We start from the raw sequence: 17,229 nt of genomic DNA on the forward strand, positions 1-17,229 counted from the left end.
CGCAGCAGCTAACGCCTTATACCCATGGCCTTCTTCTAAGAAACGCTTTTGCCTAAGGAGCCTCTTTACCTGGGAGGCTACTGCAACACCCTGGGGTGGCCAGTGACTGACAGAGATGGGTACAAAAGCTCCCCCCTCTTGCCTTCAAGGACAACTCTGAAGGTGAAATTTGCACTTCAGGGCCCTGAGGGATCAGGCCCAGGCTAAATTTTTCTACAGCACCCCTCTACTTGGCTTCTTCCCTTTCCCCATCCTGATCTCCTCACCCTTTACAGGTTTTCCTGAGGAGAACATCCTCATAAATCACATGCACCCAAATCCCCATCCCAGTCCCTGACAGTTTATCTGCTTACTGTCTGTCCCCACTTCTCAAGAGGAAATAAACTAAGAGAGCAGCGACCTGACCCGGCTCCCTCACTGCTCTGTTCCTATTGCCTGGATCTTGGCATGAAGTAACTACAACATGTGATGAGATGAATAAACGTTGAATGAGGATATGAATTCCAGTGGCTTTGCGTGTCTTTCCCCTAATTCTCGTGACAACCGAGAGGTAGATACTGCTTCTTTTCATATTACAAGGTAACAGCCCTAGGCAGTGCTCCGGCAGCCGCTGAGCCCTGTTGTCCTCTGTTGGCACCATCACCTGACCTCCAGGGAAAGGGTCCAGCATTTCCCTGCATCGTCCTGACGCAGGTGTGGGTGTGGATCCCTCCCTGATCCAATGCAGGACAGGCTGTACTGATGATGAAAGGACACGTGGCACAGAGCATAATTCAGACACACATGAGTCAGGACCCAGCCCGAGGCCCTTTCCTTGGCACATTCCCAGGCTCTCTCGCAGGTAATCTCCCAGGGACAAGGAAAGCCACCCTCCATCAACAGAAATGCTTCCGGCAATTGCATGACACTGAAGCTGCCAAGCATTGGCCAGATCTAGAGCAAAGAAAATATTCCTCCTACCACTACCAGGTAAGCTCCTTTCAGAGTCTCCGTTCTCTACTCTCAAACTGACCTCTTCCCAATGACAAGGGCTCATTCCCTTCAGCAGACACTCCCATCATCATGGGACCAATAGGATAACCTCATAATATCTGGCAGTATATTTCCAGAGTTTATGCTATTCGCTCTTAAGTAACTCTCTCTACCCCAACAAGTAATCTATGAGTGCCTACCCCAAGCTCTGGGCAGAGTTTTTCAGTTTCTTCTCAGGGAAGTCATATAAAATTTTGTAGTGTGCTTTCATCAGTGACCGTCTTCTTACAGAGGAGTAAACCAAAATGCATGCATTGAATATTTTATAGCTTGGGTGTGAGAATAAGATGAGCCCACATGAGACAATTATCAGTACAAAATTAAATTGTAAATAAGACAGGGAGTTAGAATCTACCTAGAAGTCTAGAGAGCTTTTGTTGGAGCTTCCAAAAGGAGAGGGTGAGATCAGCTTTTGTTAGCTGGAGTTCGTGGGAAATCACAGACATGATGCATTTCCTTTTGGCACTGGTTCATTTGGCAGGGACACGTCACCTAAGGTGATGAGGATGAGCTCAGTGGGCTGGCTCTCCACCAGCCTCTGCAATGGATGGAAGTGGGGGAGCTACTTGGCTTCCCCCTGTTGTTGCATTTTCTCTTCCTCAGCATCTGATTCTCTTTCCGGTCTTCCCCCTTCCTATCCTTCCCTCTTTCTCCCCTCCACTTTCCGTTCATCTGACCCCTCTTTTCTTCCCTTTTCCTTTTGAATTTAAGGTTTGGTCAGTTTGAGACATACACTCTACTTGTGAGGCACAGCAATTTGTGGAGGAGAAAGGGATCCTGAGTGAAACAGACCTGGATGCCAGCTCAGATTTGTGCCTTACAGGCAAGTTATATAACCTCTCATAGCTCTGTGCCATCCATAGAAGTGAGGACACAAAGCTTTCTCAAGTTATTTGAAGGAGTAAACAAGATGATTTGTAAAGTGCCTGGCACGTAGAAGGCTCTCAGTGGACGTTTATTTTGCCCTACTTCCTTCCTCCTTATTTGTTTTTGTAGTACTACGCACATATTAAAAAGTAGTCATTAAATGGATGCTTATTAAATGAGTATTTGGAGTTCAATTAGTAAACTGTCAAATACTTAGAATGATTAAGATTGGGAGGGATTTAATAATTATTATTATAATACTTTGGGCTAGGCACTGGGATTAGAGAAGTCCTTGTCATATAATATCTGACATGACTCTCCCCAAATGCATAAGGTAGGCATTATTTTTATTACCCAAGATGTAGTCTTTATTACTCAGGGTCGACATTTCATTTTACAGATTAAGAAGCTGAGGCTTAGAGGGCGGTCAAGTAATTTACATGAGGTCACAGAATGGAATCTTGACACCAGAACCAAAGCCTTCAACTGCTAGGTTAGACTGCAGAGTCATTTAATATTTTTGATCTCCTGCAGCCCATAAGGAAGGTAGAGCCCAGCATTTGGAGCATCATTTTTTTCCTGACTGCAAAGTGAAGCATTCTTCTTAAAGACAGTATAAGTAATGTGGAGTTATGCAAAATTGAAAGATTTGAGACAGTCATATTATTCTCACAGGAAAGGATTAAGGGGTGGGGGGATGTGGAAAATTAGGAGTATGGGAGGAAAATGTATTAAGCGACATGTTCTAGGGCAGCCCAGAGCTGGTGGATAATAGAAAGGTCTAATGGGGAATCTTATTAGGTTGTTTCCTGTTTAAAATTTATTAAATCAGTTTAGCCCAAAGCTGCCTCCTTACATATATTAAGTTCAGCCTAAGGGTATCTCTGTACATCATGAACTATAACAAGTGGAAGTATAAATAGACCATAGTCTACACTTGTGCCAATCATCAAGGTTTGACCAATCAGATGTAGCTAATTGAACCATATTCAAATAAGGCAAACAACAAACTGTAACCAATCCAGCTATTTCTGTAGCTCACTTCTTTTTTCTGTACGTCACTTTCCTTTTTCTGTCCATAAATCTTCTTCCCCTATGTGGCTGTGCTGGAGTCTCTGAGCCTATTCTGGCTCAGGAGGCTGCCCAATTCGCAAATTGTTCATTGCTCAATTAAACCCCTTTAAATTTAATTCAGCTGAAGTTTTTCTTTTATCAGATGGTGTCAGAAGTGGGATCCAAAGTAGAGTTTCTAACATCCCCTAGGAGCACTGAGTGACCAAGTGAGGAACTCTCTGGACCCATTGTGTCCATTGATCTCTTGGAGCAGCTGGGGATTGTGGTAAGTTCTCTCTCAGATTCCAAAGTTCCACGGATTTGTGTTTTTAGCTCTCTGAGTTTCTTTGAGCAAGCTTCTGATCCAAACTGGATTTGGAAGTTGTGACAAGAAACTGGACTGGGTCCAGTAATTAACTGGTTTGGATTCAGCTAGAGGCTTCTTGCATCTGACTGGGTCAGAAAGAAACCAGTAGTAAATGACAATATTGCAGGGGGTGTAAAATTTGGCTTTTAGAAATTCATGGGGATTTTCTTGTTCTACTCCTTTGGTTCATTTTTCTTGTGCACTTAGGTAGGAAAAAAATCACTGGTTAGGTTGATCAAGGGAACCTGAAAGCAAAGCCAATATTTGAGGTAACAATGAGATCCTTAATTTCTGAAGAACTGAGTTCCTTCTGGCTTATACATGCACAAGTGTTAGGCCCTATAAGCAACAAAGTCTTAAAGAAATGGCAAAATCTTACTAAAGATAAATTACAGTGGAACTTTCCAAATGAACAACATTGCACTGAAGTGTGTTAGAAAATGAGGGCTTCCAAATTAGTCTCATCTAAGGATGTGTATTGATATGCAGAAGTTTGTAAAAATATTTCAGTATTTTTATTTGAAGGCTTTATAAAAGGCAAATTAAAAGCTTAAATGACTAATTGATTAAAAAAATTAAATCTGCTAACCTTTTGGCTTAGTTACTATTCTAATCCAAAGGAAGTAACTGCAGCACCAGTTGGCTGACTTTGACTAAGTAGTGGAGTACATTTTACCTGTGCTGGGTTAGAGGATTGAGTTAGAGGCCCTCCCCTCAGTAAAGTCCCTCTTGGTTAAGAATGGATTTGGCACTATGGGCTGTTAACTGTTATTCTCTTTGGATTAATCTGTCTTGCACTATTTGCTGATGACAGTGGGTGACAGAATTAGGTGTGTACAGGATCATGGGACCTGGGGAAACTTTTTCTCCCCAAAGGGGGAAACTTGAGGGCTGATGGGATTGCTGGAAAATATCCCTTTCCAACTGACATGTGGCCATCTGAACTTTTGATTCAGCGTCGCTACAGTGGGTGGGTCTTACTCTGGCCTCTCTGAGTGGCTTGCCTTCTTTACCCTGCTGCAAGCAATGCTTTTGTCCCTTTCCTTTCCTTTCCTCTCTCTCTGTGCAAAGTGGTTGTAGGAATGGTAAAAAATTACTATCTCTTGTGAAGTTTTAATTAATGTGGAAAGAATTCATGAGGCTGATCTTAAGCTGTAGCAAATCTGGTGTACTTTGTGCTATGAATTTGTCTTTCTGCATCGTTCAGTCATAAAAAGAGGTACCATAAGATGGAATGCAGGCCTAGGCCCCATAAGCTTGCTGCTCAAGCCAACCCAGCAAACTGGTCAGTTATAAACTTTGCTGCAGGTCCCTGAAACAAACAACAACAACAACAAACTGGATGAGGTTTCCCTCTTGTCTTGTTTCATGCTCTTGTGAGCTTGAACTTGTAACCACAGGGTGGTACTTTCTCTTGGCCTCTGCCATCCAGGAAACAGGAATTTGGGCGTTCATGTGATAGTTAGTTCTAAAAATTATTGTGAACATTTAAAAGCCATTGTAGCTCAAAATTGACTGCTCTAGGCTCCTTCTGGGAAGAAACAACAGAAACTGCCCAATGTTGTAGCTTGATGGTGAAGGCTTTGTCTCTTCTCAATGGCAGCCAGGATTCAATTCCTGGCTTAGGGGATGAGTCCTTTCTGGTTTGATATCTAAGTGGCTATTGCTATTTATTGATTCTCTTCCTCTCCTTTTGACTTCCCATCTTGAATTCTTCTTTCTCTGAGCACCTGGGAGGTTACCTTTGGTAAAGTTCAAAAGCCAGAAATATTTGCTATTTGTTCCAGCTAGAATCCGGTTAAAAAAATATTTGGTTAAAAGTCAGCGTAGGCCAGGTGCAGTGGCCTACGCCTGTAATCCCAGTACTTTGGGAGGCCGAGGAGGGCAGATCACTTGAGGTCAGGAGTATAAGAGCAGCCTGGCCAAAATGGCGAAACCCCATCTCTACTAAAAATACAAAAAAAAAATTATCCAGGCATGGTGGTGTGCGCCTGTAATCCCAGCTACTTAGGAGGCTGAGGCAAGAGAATCGCTTGAACCTGGGAGGCAGAGGTTGAGGAGAGCCAAGATTGCACTGCTGTACTCCAGCCTGGGTGACGGAGTGAGACTCTGTCCCCAAAAAAGCAAAACAAAACAAAACACTCAGTTAAAAGTGGATATTCAAGCCCTAGGTATAGTTAAAAGGCATTTATGGTTTTTTTCTCTTTTTGGATCTTTTTTTTTTTTTTTTCTTTTCAGGCAACTGAATTGTTTTTCTCCATTTTTTTCTTCTTGCCACTCTTGATGCATACATGAGAGGACCTAAGATAACTTCTAACAGTCTAGGACTCCTTGGGAAAAACAGAGGAGGTGCCACAGACCCCGTTTTGGGAAAAACCTCTGTTTTCCTCATGAAACCCCAGGAATTAGAAGCAGATAGATCTCTCTCAAAATCTAAGGCTAAGTATACTTTTAGGGATGGCAAATGGCAGTTGGGGAAACACTCAGCTCTTTGCACATTGGATCAGAGAAGCATGATCTTGGCCACCTGGAAAGTATGGAAATGTCCCCACCCCCTACCAAGGATAAGACTCCCATTGGGGTGTGCTAATCACAGAATGGGCTGATCAGCTTTGGGTGGCTTTGCAATGAAATGCACAGTCAAAGGATACAGGATCCGGTATAAAATTGGGATCCTGTATTTTTGGAGATCTGTTTTGTCTTCCAGCTGTGCTTACTTATTAGGACCTAGAAACTGAAAGTTTTCTTAGCCCTGTTCCTCCAAGGACTCCACCCTGAATCCAGTAATCCAGTTAAGAAACTTAAAACTGGCAAATGAAACATCTTACAACTACTGGATCTTCTGTGTTTCTATGTGTTTATATGTGTTCTGTGTGTGACATTTGTGTATAAAAGAGCTCTGATTAACTGGTTTAAAAATAATAAACACTTAAATCAAAAATTTTGTAAGAAAAATTAAAACTGTAATGCCTTTTAGTTCATGTGACTTTAGTAAGCTTTGAGAAATAAATAAAGACATTTGGTCTAAGTTAGGCAGGTCACATATTAGATTCACTAAATAACCTCCTAGGTTTGGGTGCAGTAGCATGATCTCGGCTCACTGCAACCTCCACCTCCCAGGTTCAAGCAATTCTCCTGCTTCAGCTTCCTGAGTAGCTGGGATTACACGCCTAGTTACATTTTTGTATTTTTAGTAGACATAGGGTTTCACCTTGTTGGCCAGGCTGGTCTCAAACTCCCGACCTCAAGCAATTCACCCTCCTTGGCCTCCTAAAGTGTTGGGATTACAGGCGTGAGCCACTGCACCCGGCCTAGATTTGCTAAATACTTTAAGGTAATAAACTGCTTCTTGGACTTTTGAAAATTTTTCAACGTACCTGCTTTGGGGCCTGCTTTAGATTTGAAGTAAGTTCTAAGGACATGTGGAGTTAGCCAAGCCCCCTGGCTATGCTAAAAAGAGTCAGACTTTATCTATACTTCTGTTTGGTGTCCTAGGCTTCACACCTGGTACGTAATTAAAATCACCTACTTACCAGGGTTTTTCACCAAAAATAAAAATTGCTAAGAGTTAACATTGTAACATGTAACTGAGACCACTGAAAAAACCGTTTTACATGTAAGGTGTGTGAGGAAAGTGAAATACGCTTTTAGCAAAAGATTATAAGAAGGAGCAGGAAGGTAAGTTTTTGTCTAGTTTAGAGGCTTAAAGGATTGTTTTAAATTAGGATAAAGCTGAAGGTATGAGCAAATTGTGGAAGATTTATGAAAAATTAATCTTGTAAAAGAAATTATTGGCCAGGCACAGTGGCTCATGCCTGTAATCCCAGCGCTTTGGGAGGCCAAGGCAGGCAGATCACGAGGTCAGGAGATCGAGACCATCCTGGCTAACATGGTGAAACCACATCTCTACTAAAAATACAAAAAATTAGCCGGGCATGATGGCAGGCTGAGGCAGGAGAATGGTGTGAACCTGGGAGGTGGAGCTTGCAGTGAGCCGAGATCACGCCACTGCACTCCAGCCTGAAGACAGAGCGAGACTCCATCTCAAAAAAAAAGAAAAAAAGAAAGAAAATTCTGTGTGTGAACATATTGGCTACTTTTAAAGGGTTATTACTTGTTTTTTCTGTAAGTTGGACATTGAAATAAAGACACAACAGGGTTTTCTTAGAGCACTGATCTACTCTTTAACAAATATTTGTAAAGTGTTATAAAAGATTTATGAGAATCTCACCTTATGATCAAGCTGACTAAGATTGGATAAATTTGCCTATATAATTTATTAAAGATTGGGGTTGACATTAATAGTATGCTAATGCAAGGGTGAAATTTGGCTTTCTCTTTTGAACAAGATTTTCGCATGATATTGAAGGATAATCAAATATTTTTGTTTGCCTTTTGAATAAGCTACAGGAAAAAGAAGAGAAACACAAGAGACAGATTGTTTGGAAAACTAAGTCTTAGTTAGTAAAGGTTTCTGCCTTTTTAAAATTTTTGAGTCATCATTTTGGCTAAATGAATGACTTATGGTGACCAGGAATTCTATCTCATAATATCAAGTGTTTTAAACCTTTAACATATTTGACAGGCTTCCCAAAATCAAATTTCAGCTTCAAAATGGTCTTTTCTGACCTCTAACTTTGGGATACTACAGAGGGCCCCTGAAGCATCCAAAAGAGAGGTAAACAAGACTATTTAACATGTTAAGTTACATGGGAAGCATTGTCAAAATTAAAAACAAGTTTCAACCTTCTTCAGGTTACATTTTAGTGAATGTTATTAATATATGTTCCAAAATTGTATGGGATTTCTAAAATTCTAATATGTTTGAACATATGCTATCAATCATAAGTATGGTTATGATGTTAAATTATTGTAGACGATGGAAATAACCAAATATGCTTGTCAATTGTGTCTTTTAACTATGACTACTTAAAGTCATTTCCACAGTTAATTGCTTAATGCTGATGCAGTTTCTGAAAACTTCACAAGCATGCAAAATCCTAGAATATGGCATATTTTAGGAGATTCATGAAAGAATGGAAAGGACTCTGAAAATTACTCTTGAATACAGGTTTCTGATAACTTTAGAATCATATTATCTGGACTAGGTAAGAATTCTTGGAGCTTTAATGAAAAGAGTGACTGGTTTACAAAACTGCTAACCCAAGTAGAACAAAAATTAATTGAATACCAAGAAAATACTTTGCCAGATTTTCATGCTAAATCAGCTGATACTGAAATTGTTTAGATATACAATTTGAATGAACTCCATGGTCTAAGTCAAATTAGCTATGATAACCCATTAGTTTTCAGTGCTGTGCACCTAAGTTGGAGAAACAACTGGTATTCAAGAGGACATATGTCCAGTGTTAAGCATGGAATCACAGAGAACCAGGACAGCTGCCTCGTCCTTCCTGAGTTCTCAAAGCTTTTGTTATTAAAAGTTCTGCATTCCATGACTCATCATGGGAAAGATACAATGATCCAAATTAAATATATATTGGTGTGGTGACTTCTAAATTACTAAAATAGTTTATGACCAGTGTTTGGTTTGTCAAACCCATATTACTGGGAAGACAATCAAAGCTTCAGGTACATTCAGCTACCTGATGGGCCATTTAAACATTTATAGAGGAATTTCATTCAACTGTCATTTTCAATGCATGTTTTCTGGTTTTATAAAAGGTCTCCCATGCAAGAGGGCTGATGTTATAACAATACGTTATTATACCACAGTATTTTTTCACTAGGTAAAGAAAACTTTTTATGGTTTACTGACTGAGGACAATCAACCCCTTCACAATCCAGAACCTGAAGACTGGATCTTCTGGGAACATCAGAGAAAGCCTGCCCTTGCCATCCGCACTGCAGCAAAACTTCAGGACCTTGAACCTCATGTTCATAATCTCACAACTAAGAAGGATCCCTCCACACTCTTGGAACTGTATACCCACTGGAACCCTTTAGATAAAGTTAACCAGGGAAGTTCCTCCCCAGAAGAAGATGGCATCCTTGATGTGAGCAGCTTTTCCCAAGATCACAAATCACAACTTCTCTACTATCATGAGACTCTTATCTTTAGATATTTTTTCCTTAGTTATGACTCTGTGGACAATAGAAGTGAAAGAGGGGTCTGTTGTGTGCACTCACGGGATATACTTTCATTTGTAAAGGATTTTGCAGCCAGCCTTATACATGGATAACCTCATACCTTGAGAGATGAAATATTAAGGCCCAATGTAGATGAAAAGCTAATGGTACCTGTGTTGCCTCATAATCAGTCAGAAATAGAACATTGGTTCACTCCTCTTAATCCATACCATGAGTTAAAGAGAACATTGCCTGAAGGCCTTCAATCTTCTAGAAGGGTATCATTTGTTAGTCCCCTTTTCCATGGTTTGGAATAAAAGAGGCAATGATTAGAAATGTATCCCTCATGGTAGGCTCTATAGCAGATTCTACTCTAAAGGCTATGGTTACACAACAGACTTTAAATTATCTTGTGAAAGTTACGCTGAATAACAGAATTGCTCCAGATTATTTAGTGGCTAAATGGAAAAGTATTTGTGCAGCTGCTGGCACTTCAGTGGTCTATGAAAACATACATCAAATGTAGATTATAGAGATTCAGTTGTAGGGGATTAAAGAAGAGACTACTTAGTTAAGTGAGTCAATTCTTTATCTAGCTCATTCTTTGATGTATTTAATTTTAGGTGGTTTGGTTTATGTGGACCCTGGGTAAGAAGCACACTCCAGACATTTGGTATGATCCTCCTGATAGTCATAATAGTAGTCTCCCTGGTGTGTTGTATTCCCTCAATACAGCACAAATTTTAAATGTTTGCATGAAGCCATCTCAAGAATGTCAAATGGTCTCTCTTTAACTGGAATGACAAGAGCTGAAAGGAGTAAGTGAACATGAGGGCACCATAACCTATGAATAACATGCTGAGACCAGAAACCCAAAATTGTGGGTGCCGCTGAGGCTCTACGTTTTGATCACTCTCTTACCTAAGTAAGAAACTGATCAAAAAGGGGGAATTTTTTAAAGCAAAATTACGGGAGGCCATTGTTTTGAGAGCTTGTTTGGAGGTTCTAGCAGAAGGAAATGTGGGGTGGGACCCCCTACACAGAGTCCCTATTGGGGCACCACCTAGTGGAGCTGTGACAAGAGGACCACTGTCCTCCAGACCCCAGAATGGTAGATCCACTGATGGCTTGCACTGTGTGCCTGGAAAAGCACAGACACGCAACACCAGTCCATGAAAGCAGTTGGGAGGGAGACTGTACCCTTCAGAGCCACAGGGGCAAAGCTGCTCAAGACCATGGGAACCCAACTCTTACATCAGGGGGACTTGGATGTGAGACATGGAGTCAAAGGAGATCATTTTGGAGCTTTAAGATTTGATTGCCCTGCTGGATTTCAGACTTGCATGAGGCCTGTAGCCCCTTTGTTTTGGCCAATTTCTCCCAGTTGGAATGGCTGTATTTACCCAATGCCTATACCCCCACTGTATTTAAAAAGCAACTAACTTGCTTTTGATTTTACAGGCTCATAGGCAGAAGCCTTGTCTCAGATGAGATGTTGGACTGTGGACTTTTGAGTTAATGCTGAAATGAGTTAAGACTTCGGGGGATTATTGGGAAGGCATGATTAGTCCTGAAATGTGAGGACATGAGATTTAGGAGGGGTTAGGGGTGGAATGATATGGTTTGGCTATGTTCCCACCCAAATCTCATCTTGAATTCCCATGTGTTGTCGGAGGGACCTGGTGGGAGGTAATGGAATCATGGGGGCAGGTCCTTCCTGTGCTATTCTTGTGATAGCAAATAAGTCTCATGAGATCTGATGGTATTATAAGGGGGAGTTTCCCTGCATAAGCTCTCTGTTTGCCTGCTGCCATCCATGTAAGGTGTGACTTGCTCCTCCTTGTCTTCTGCCATGATTGTGAGGCTTCCCCAGCCACACAGAACTGTGAGTTCTCCATTAAATGTCTTTCCTTTGTAAATTGCCCAGTCTCAGGTATGTCTTTATCAGCAGCATGAAAACGGACTAATACCAAGGCCAAATAAGTACATTTACAATGGTGATAGTGACATCAGTGACTAAAGCTTTGGTCAACCTTTCAAAATTGAAAAGATGATCAAAAGGGGAGAACTGTTAAATTAAGTTTAGCCTAAAGCTGCCTCCTGACATATTTAAGTTCAGCCTAAAGGTTTCTCTGTACATCATAAACTATAACAAGTGGAGGTGTAAACAGACTGTAGCCTACACTTGTGCCAATCACTGAGTTTTGGTCAATCAAATGTAGCCAACTGTTCAAACCGTGTTCAAATAAGGTAAATGCTGAGTTGTAACCAATCCAGCTGTTTCCGCCTCTCACATCTGTTTTCTTTGCATCACTTCCCTTTTTCTGTCCATAAATCTTCGTCCCCCAAGTAGCTGTGCAGGAGTCTCTGAGCCTATTCTGGCTTAGGAGGCTGCCCAATTAACAAATCATTCATTGCTCAATTAAACTCTTTTAAATTTAATTCAGCTGAAGTTTTTCTTTTATCAATGTGATATAAGCCATCTTTTTGTCTTCCACAAAATATCTGATAAGATTGACATTGTTCTCTGAAGCTTTATGAACAGTCTTTGCTTGGCGCAGATGTGATGTAGGCTGAACCCTGTTTTCAAAGCTAGAGGAGATGGCTCCGAAGGACCCATCACACCTGGGCTACAGATAAATGAAATCCAGGTCATCTTTTTCTGCTTGCCTCCCTTCCCCCACCATTATTTATTCTCCTTTTCTTCTACATGCACAGCCTTGTTTTCTAAGCTCGTAACCTTAGTCATTATACTTCTGCTCCAAAATACTTTATTAGGCCCTATAGGGGATCTAGATGTGGATATGATAGGGTTCCTCTGGAGTTCACAAGAACCTCATATATCATTTAAATGAAGCAGAGTTGGATATGAGGTTCTACTATGTAAAATAATCCTTAAGGATATCAGCATTTTGGTCATTGCAATACCACCAAATTGGTGTTGGATTATAACTGTGTCCAATCAGTTCCTGATTAACTGTTTTCTAATAAACAGATCACAAGTGAAACCTTTAAAATATAAGTTGGTAAAATCCTAACAATGTGCTCTCTCATCTTACATAGAAACTGCTAATAGATCAGACTGTATATTGCTGCCAGCAATATGAAATTGAAACTGCCTTTGCAAAATTATGACTGAGACTGTGAAAGAGATCTAACCTAACCGACTCCATCTTGCTTCTTACCTTTAAGCTGTCCTTGTCCCTTCCTGGGTGTAGGCTGAACTAACTTTGGGAGGAGCTTAATTTATAGTTTAAAACAAAGACGACAACAGCCCTTTTCCAAAACAAACCCCCTTCTTGCCTGGGGACTAGACTGCCTTTGTAGGACTAACAAATTAGCCACAAGATTAGAAATTATGGTTTAGGAGTCATGCAGCTGAAGACTACAAGATTCTGACCCTCCCTAACCTACTCCCAAGATCAGTGCTTGAGATATTTTGCAGACCCTGCACTTGATGGATCAGCTGGCATCACCCATACATCGATAAACTGGCTCATCTGATCTTGTGGCCCTCAACCAGGAACTGACTCAGTTCAAAAGGACAGCTTCGACTTCCCACAATTTCATCTCCAACCCAACCAATCAGCACTCTCAATTCACTGACCTTCCCCCTCCCACCAAATTATCCTTAAAATCTTTGTTCCTTGAATGCTCCGGGAGACTGATCTGAGTAATAATAAAACTCCAGTTTCCCACACAGCCTGTTCTGCATGAATTACTCTTTCTCTATTGCAATTCCCTTGTCTTGATAAATCAGCTCTGTCTAGGCATTGGGCAAGATGAACCCACTGGGTGGTTACAAAATAATGGCCAGAGCAATGCTTTTGGACCATGTTTAAAATGCCAATAATTTAAACATGAATTTTGCATGCCTGGAAAATTTAGTACGGCTTCTTAAACTTTAATGTACATGCAAATAATTTGGAGAACTTGTTAAAATGCTTATTCTGATTCAGCGAGTCTGGGATACAGCCCAAGATTCTGCATTTTTAATAAGCTCTCAGGTGATGCCAATGCTGGAGCTTCATGGACCACACTTTTGAGTAATAAAGGTTTAGTGGATGGCGACTGTTTCCTCTCTTGCATTTTCTGCAGTTATGAAGAAGGGGAAGGGCAGATCCTGCAGGTATGAGTTCCTGAATTGACATTTCCTCTAGAGTCCAGAAAAATTGTATTGCATTTACTTTCTAAATATTTGCTTTTCTGATCCCAAGATTGTTCTTCATGTACCTGTTTAGGCCACACTTTTGGCCATCCTAGGACTCACACAATGATATTAAAATAAAGTTGTTTGTTTGTTTTGGGTGAACCATGATTCTAATATAGCAAACTCAAAGGAGCCAGAAGACATGAGGGTTGACTCACCAATCATGATGGTGCTGTCACACTGTTTATCAGTATGATAAGCCAGACAGCTATTGCAGGAAGCTGTCAGTTCACCAAGTCCAAGTTTGAGAAGGGTATTTTTCACTTGAGATTTAAAGAAGGCAGAAATAACATGCTGGGCCAAAAACTGTGTCAGAAGATGGACTGGAATAATTTCTTTCAAGAAGCACAGTGGCCATACTATCTTATAGTTCTTTATTGATTTACCATTACAGAGCACCTTCATCTGAGTTATATCACTTAATCTTCGTGAAAACCCTAGGAGGCAGCCTTAAAAAAAAAAACAGATAAAGAAACAAGGGCCAAGAGATAGTGATTTGTTCAAAACCACTTGCTAGAGTAGAGCTAGGACTAGAACAGAGGTCATCAGCCTAGTCATCTTCTTAAGACAACATTGGCAACTATATCACATAGATGTTTCTGTTATGCCTTCTCAAGCAGGCATCAGTAATTGATCCCAGAATTCCTTTTCACTTGAGCCCTTAGCTTCACAATCCTCCCAACTTTATGTCCCAGAAAGCTAAAAAGCCATTGCCAAAGAAGTGGTCATGGTGTGGGATAAGAAACCTAGTTTCCTCCTGGCAACACTAACTTTAATTATCCACAAGGACGAATTACAAAGAGATTCACCTTTCTTGGGTATCTGTATGAGGATAAGCATTCGTTTTTCAGGTTTGGTTAAGGATTATACATGTGGGGGCAGAGAATGACTCTGGAGGTCCTTTTCAACCCTGGAATTCCAGAAAGTTAACCTCATAGTTTCCCCATGGCATTGCCCTGATGTTACAGTGAGAAGCTCTACAGGCAAGATTCCTACCCCCTGATGTTCACCCCATGTAACATCCTCCTCTTGGATTTGGTTGAGACTTCTGATCTACTTCTGGTCAATAGAATATGGCAAAGGTGAAGGGATTTTTGAAGATATAATCAGGGCCCCAAATCAGTGTGTTTTGAGTTAATCAAAAGGGAGATTATCCTGGATGGAACTGGTTTAATCAGGTACTGGACTCTCTCTTAGGTCAGAGACTCTCTGCTGTTGGCTTTGGAGAAGTACACTGCCATGTTGTGAGAGAAAGGAGAGGACTGCCTGGCAAGGAACTTCAAGTGACCGTTGGAGTTGAGAGTAGCCCCTGGCCACAGCCAGTGAGAAAAGGAGCTCAGTCCTATGACCACAAGGAAATGAGTTCTACCTGCAATCTTTGGAAACAAATCTTTCCCAGTTGAGCCCCCCAGATGAAAATGTAGCCTGGCTGACACCTTGCTAGCAGTCTTGGGAGACCCTAAGTAGAGGGCCCAGTTAAGCCATGTCCAGCCTCTTAACCCACAGAAACTGTGGAGTAGTAAAAGTGTGTTGTTTTAAGCTGCTAAATTTGTGATAACGTTTTATGCAGTGACAGAAAACTAAGTCACATGCCTTTTATTACATCTTGCTTAAATTTTAACCTTGCCTCTGTTTCTCAACTGTGGATCTATTTACCTACTCAAAATATAAGGTGGGCTGAGCACGGTGGCTCATGCCTGTAATCCCAGCACTTTGGGAGGACAAGGTGAGTGGATCACTTGAGGTCAGGAGTTCGAGACCAGCCTGGCCAACATGGTGGAACCCTGTTTCTACTAAAAATACAAAAATTAGCCAGGTGTGATGGTACATGCCTATGATCCCTGTTACTCCAGAGGCTGAGGCAGGAGAATCACTTGAATCTAGGAGGTGGAGGTTGCAGTGAGCTGAAGTCCCACCATAGCACTCCAGCCTGGACAATAGAGTGAGAGTCTGTCTCAAAATAATAATAATAATAATAAAGGTAAAGCTCATGTAGACTTAATTTTTTCTGAACTTGACAACAACAGGACCATCAAGGTGGCAGAATCCTTTCCTGGAACAAAGGGAAGACTTCCTGTCACCTCATTTCTACATATCCCCACATTTCTGAATGCTATTGTAGCCAAACTGACAGCTGACCACGAAATCAGTACAAAACACCGAACAATCCTTACACATTACCATGATTTTCCAACTTTTACCAAAAACCACTAAGGCAAAAATGCCATTTAATGGTATGCATTCTGGGCAGTCCTGCTTGAAATTCCTATTGGAGTAGCAATTAAACCTGACTTAATATCTTGGTAATTAAAACTAAATTCTAAATTTTCTTTAACAGGACTTCCTAGCACAATGGGGCTGAGGGAATCCATCCATTTACTTAATCATTTAATGTTGACTACGAGGCCATGCACAGTCCCGGGCAGCAGGAATACAATGGTGATTACGACAGGATACTTGCCCTTAAGTTGCTACAGGAAAAGACAGGCAGGTAAACTGATAATCAAATACAAATGAATAGGCCTATGTTAGAATCAATACAAATGAAAAGGGCTATGTGAGAATCAGGACACTGGAAGAAAAACTTGTCTCCAAAGATCACTATACTGAAATGCACTGTTTACGTTTGTCTGCTAAGCAGCTGTGAAGGCAGCTGCCTCTTCTTGCTATTACTATTCTTTACATTCCAGATGGTTAGCAGTATCTGCATATCATAGATACTCAATACTGTATTGGAACTAAGACAACATTAATTAAGATCATATCATTTTATATCTCACCTAAAAGAAAAAAAATGCTGCTAATTAAACCTTGGCATACCAGAGTTCCTAAACAGATTCTGGTTTCAGAAACGTTAAAATGTAGAGGGAAATGCTTACCTTAGAATTGATTTATAGTATGTAATCACTGAACTCTCTTACTGAATTTCTAGGGGGAGTAAGGAAGGAACAAATAGAGATGTCAGAGTGGATACCAGAAATAAAATGTATGCTGTCGGCATGTCATCTAGCAATGCACACTGCTGACTCAAACCAGATTATCAAAAGAGTGACCTCCCAAGTTCTCACTGTAAGATAGACAAAGCCATGTGAGATATCTTTAAACAGCTCTAAATGTTGTAAGGTCCTAAAGCTATGAAAGAATGCAAGATCTCATAAAGTTTAACATTTTTTAGTTATTAGATAGAGAATACATTCACTTACCATCTTAGAATCTCATCTAGTTCAGAGGCCGTTAAAGTTAAACAAATAGCCGAGCACGGTGCCTCATGCCTGTAATCGCAGCACTTTGGGAGGCCAAGGCAGGAGGATCACTTGAGCCTAGGAGTTCAAGATCAGCCTGGGCAACACAGTGAGACCTCATCTCTACAAAAAGTCAAAAAATTAGTTGGGTATGGTGGTGCACACCTGTGGTTCCAGCTACTCAGGAGGCTGGGATGAGAAGATGGCTTGGACTGGGGAGGTTGAGGAGGCAGTAAGCCATGATTGTGTCACTGCCCTCCAGCATGGGTGACAGAGCAAGACCTGTCTCAAAAAAAGATTAAAAGATAAAAAAATAAAGTTAAGCAAGCAAATAAAAAGCATCTACTATCAAATTGGGTTAGTTTGTG

At 40.9% G+C, this 17,229-nt stretch overlaps 1 long non-coding RNA gene across 1 annotated transcript; it reads left to right on the forward strand.

Annotated features, from left to right (window-relative positions):
* Positions 1 to 854: 854 nt before the first annotated feature.
* On the forward strand, positions 855 to 11,418 carry LOC126930022 (uncharacterized). Its single transcript, XR_007717433.1, has 3 exons — positions 855 to 969; positions 3,116 to 3,238; positions 9,070 to 11,418. It is a non-coding gene; the product is annotated as an uncharacterized LOC126930022 (long non-coding RNA).
* Positions 11,419 to 17,229: the final 5,811 nt, after the last annotated feature.

This window comes from Macaca thibetana, chromosome 11, assembly GCF_024542745.1.
Source record: "Macaca thibetana thibetana isolate TM-01 chromosome 11, ASM2454274v1, whole genome shotgun sequence".
Taxonomy (NCBI): Eukaryota; Metazoa; Chordata; class Mammalia; order Primates; family Cercopithecidae; genus Macaca; species Macaca thibetana.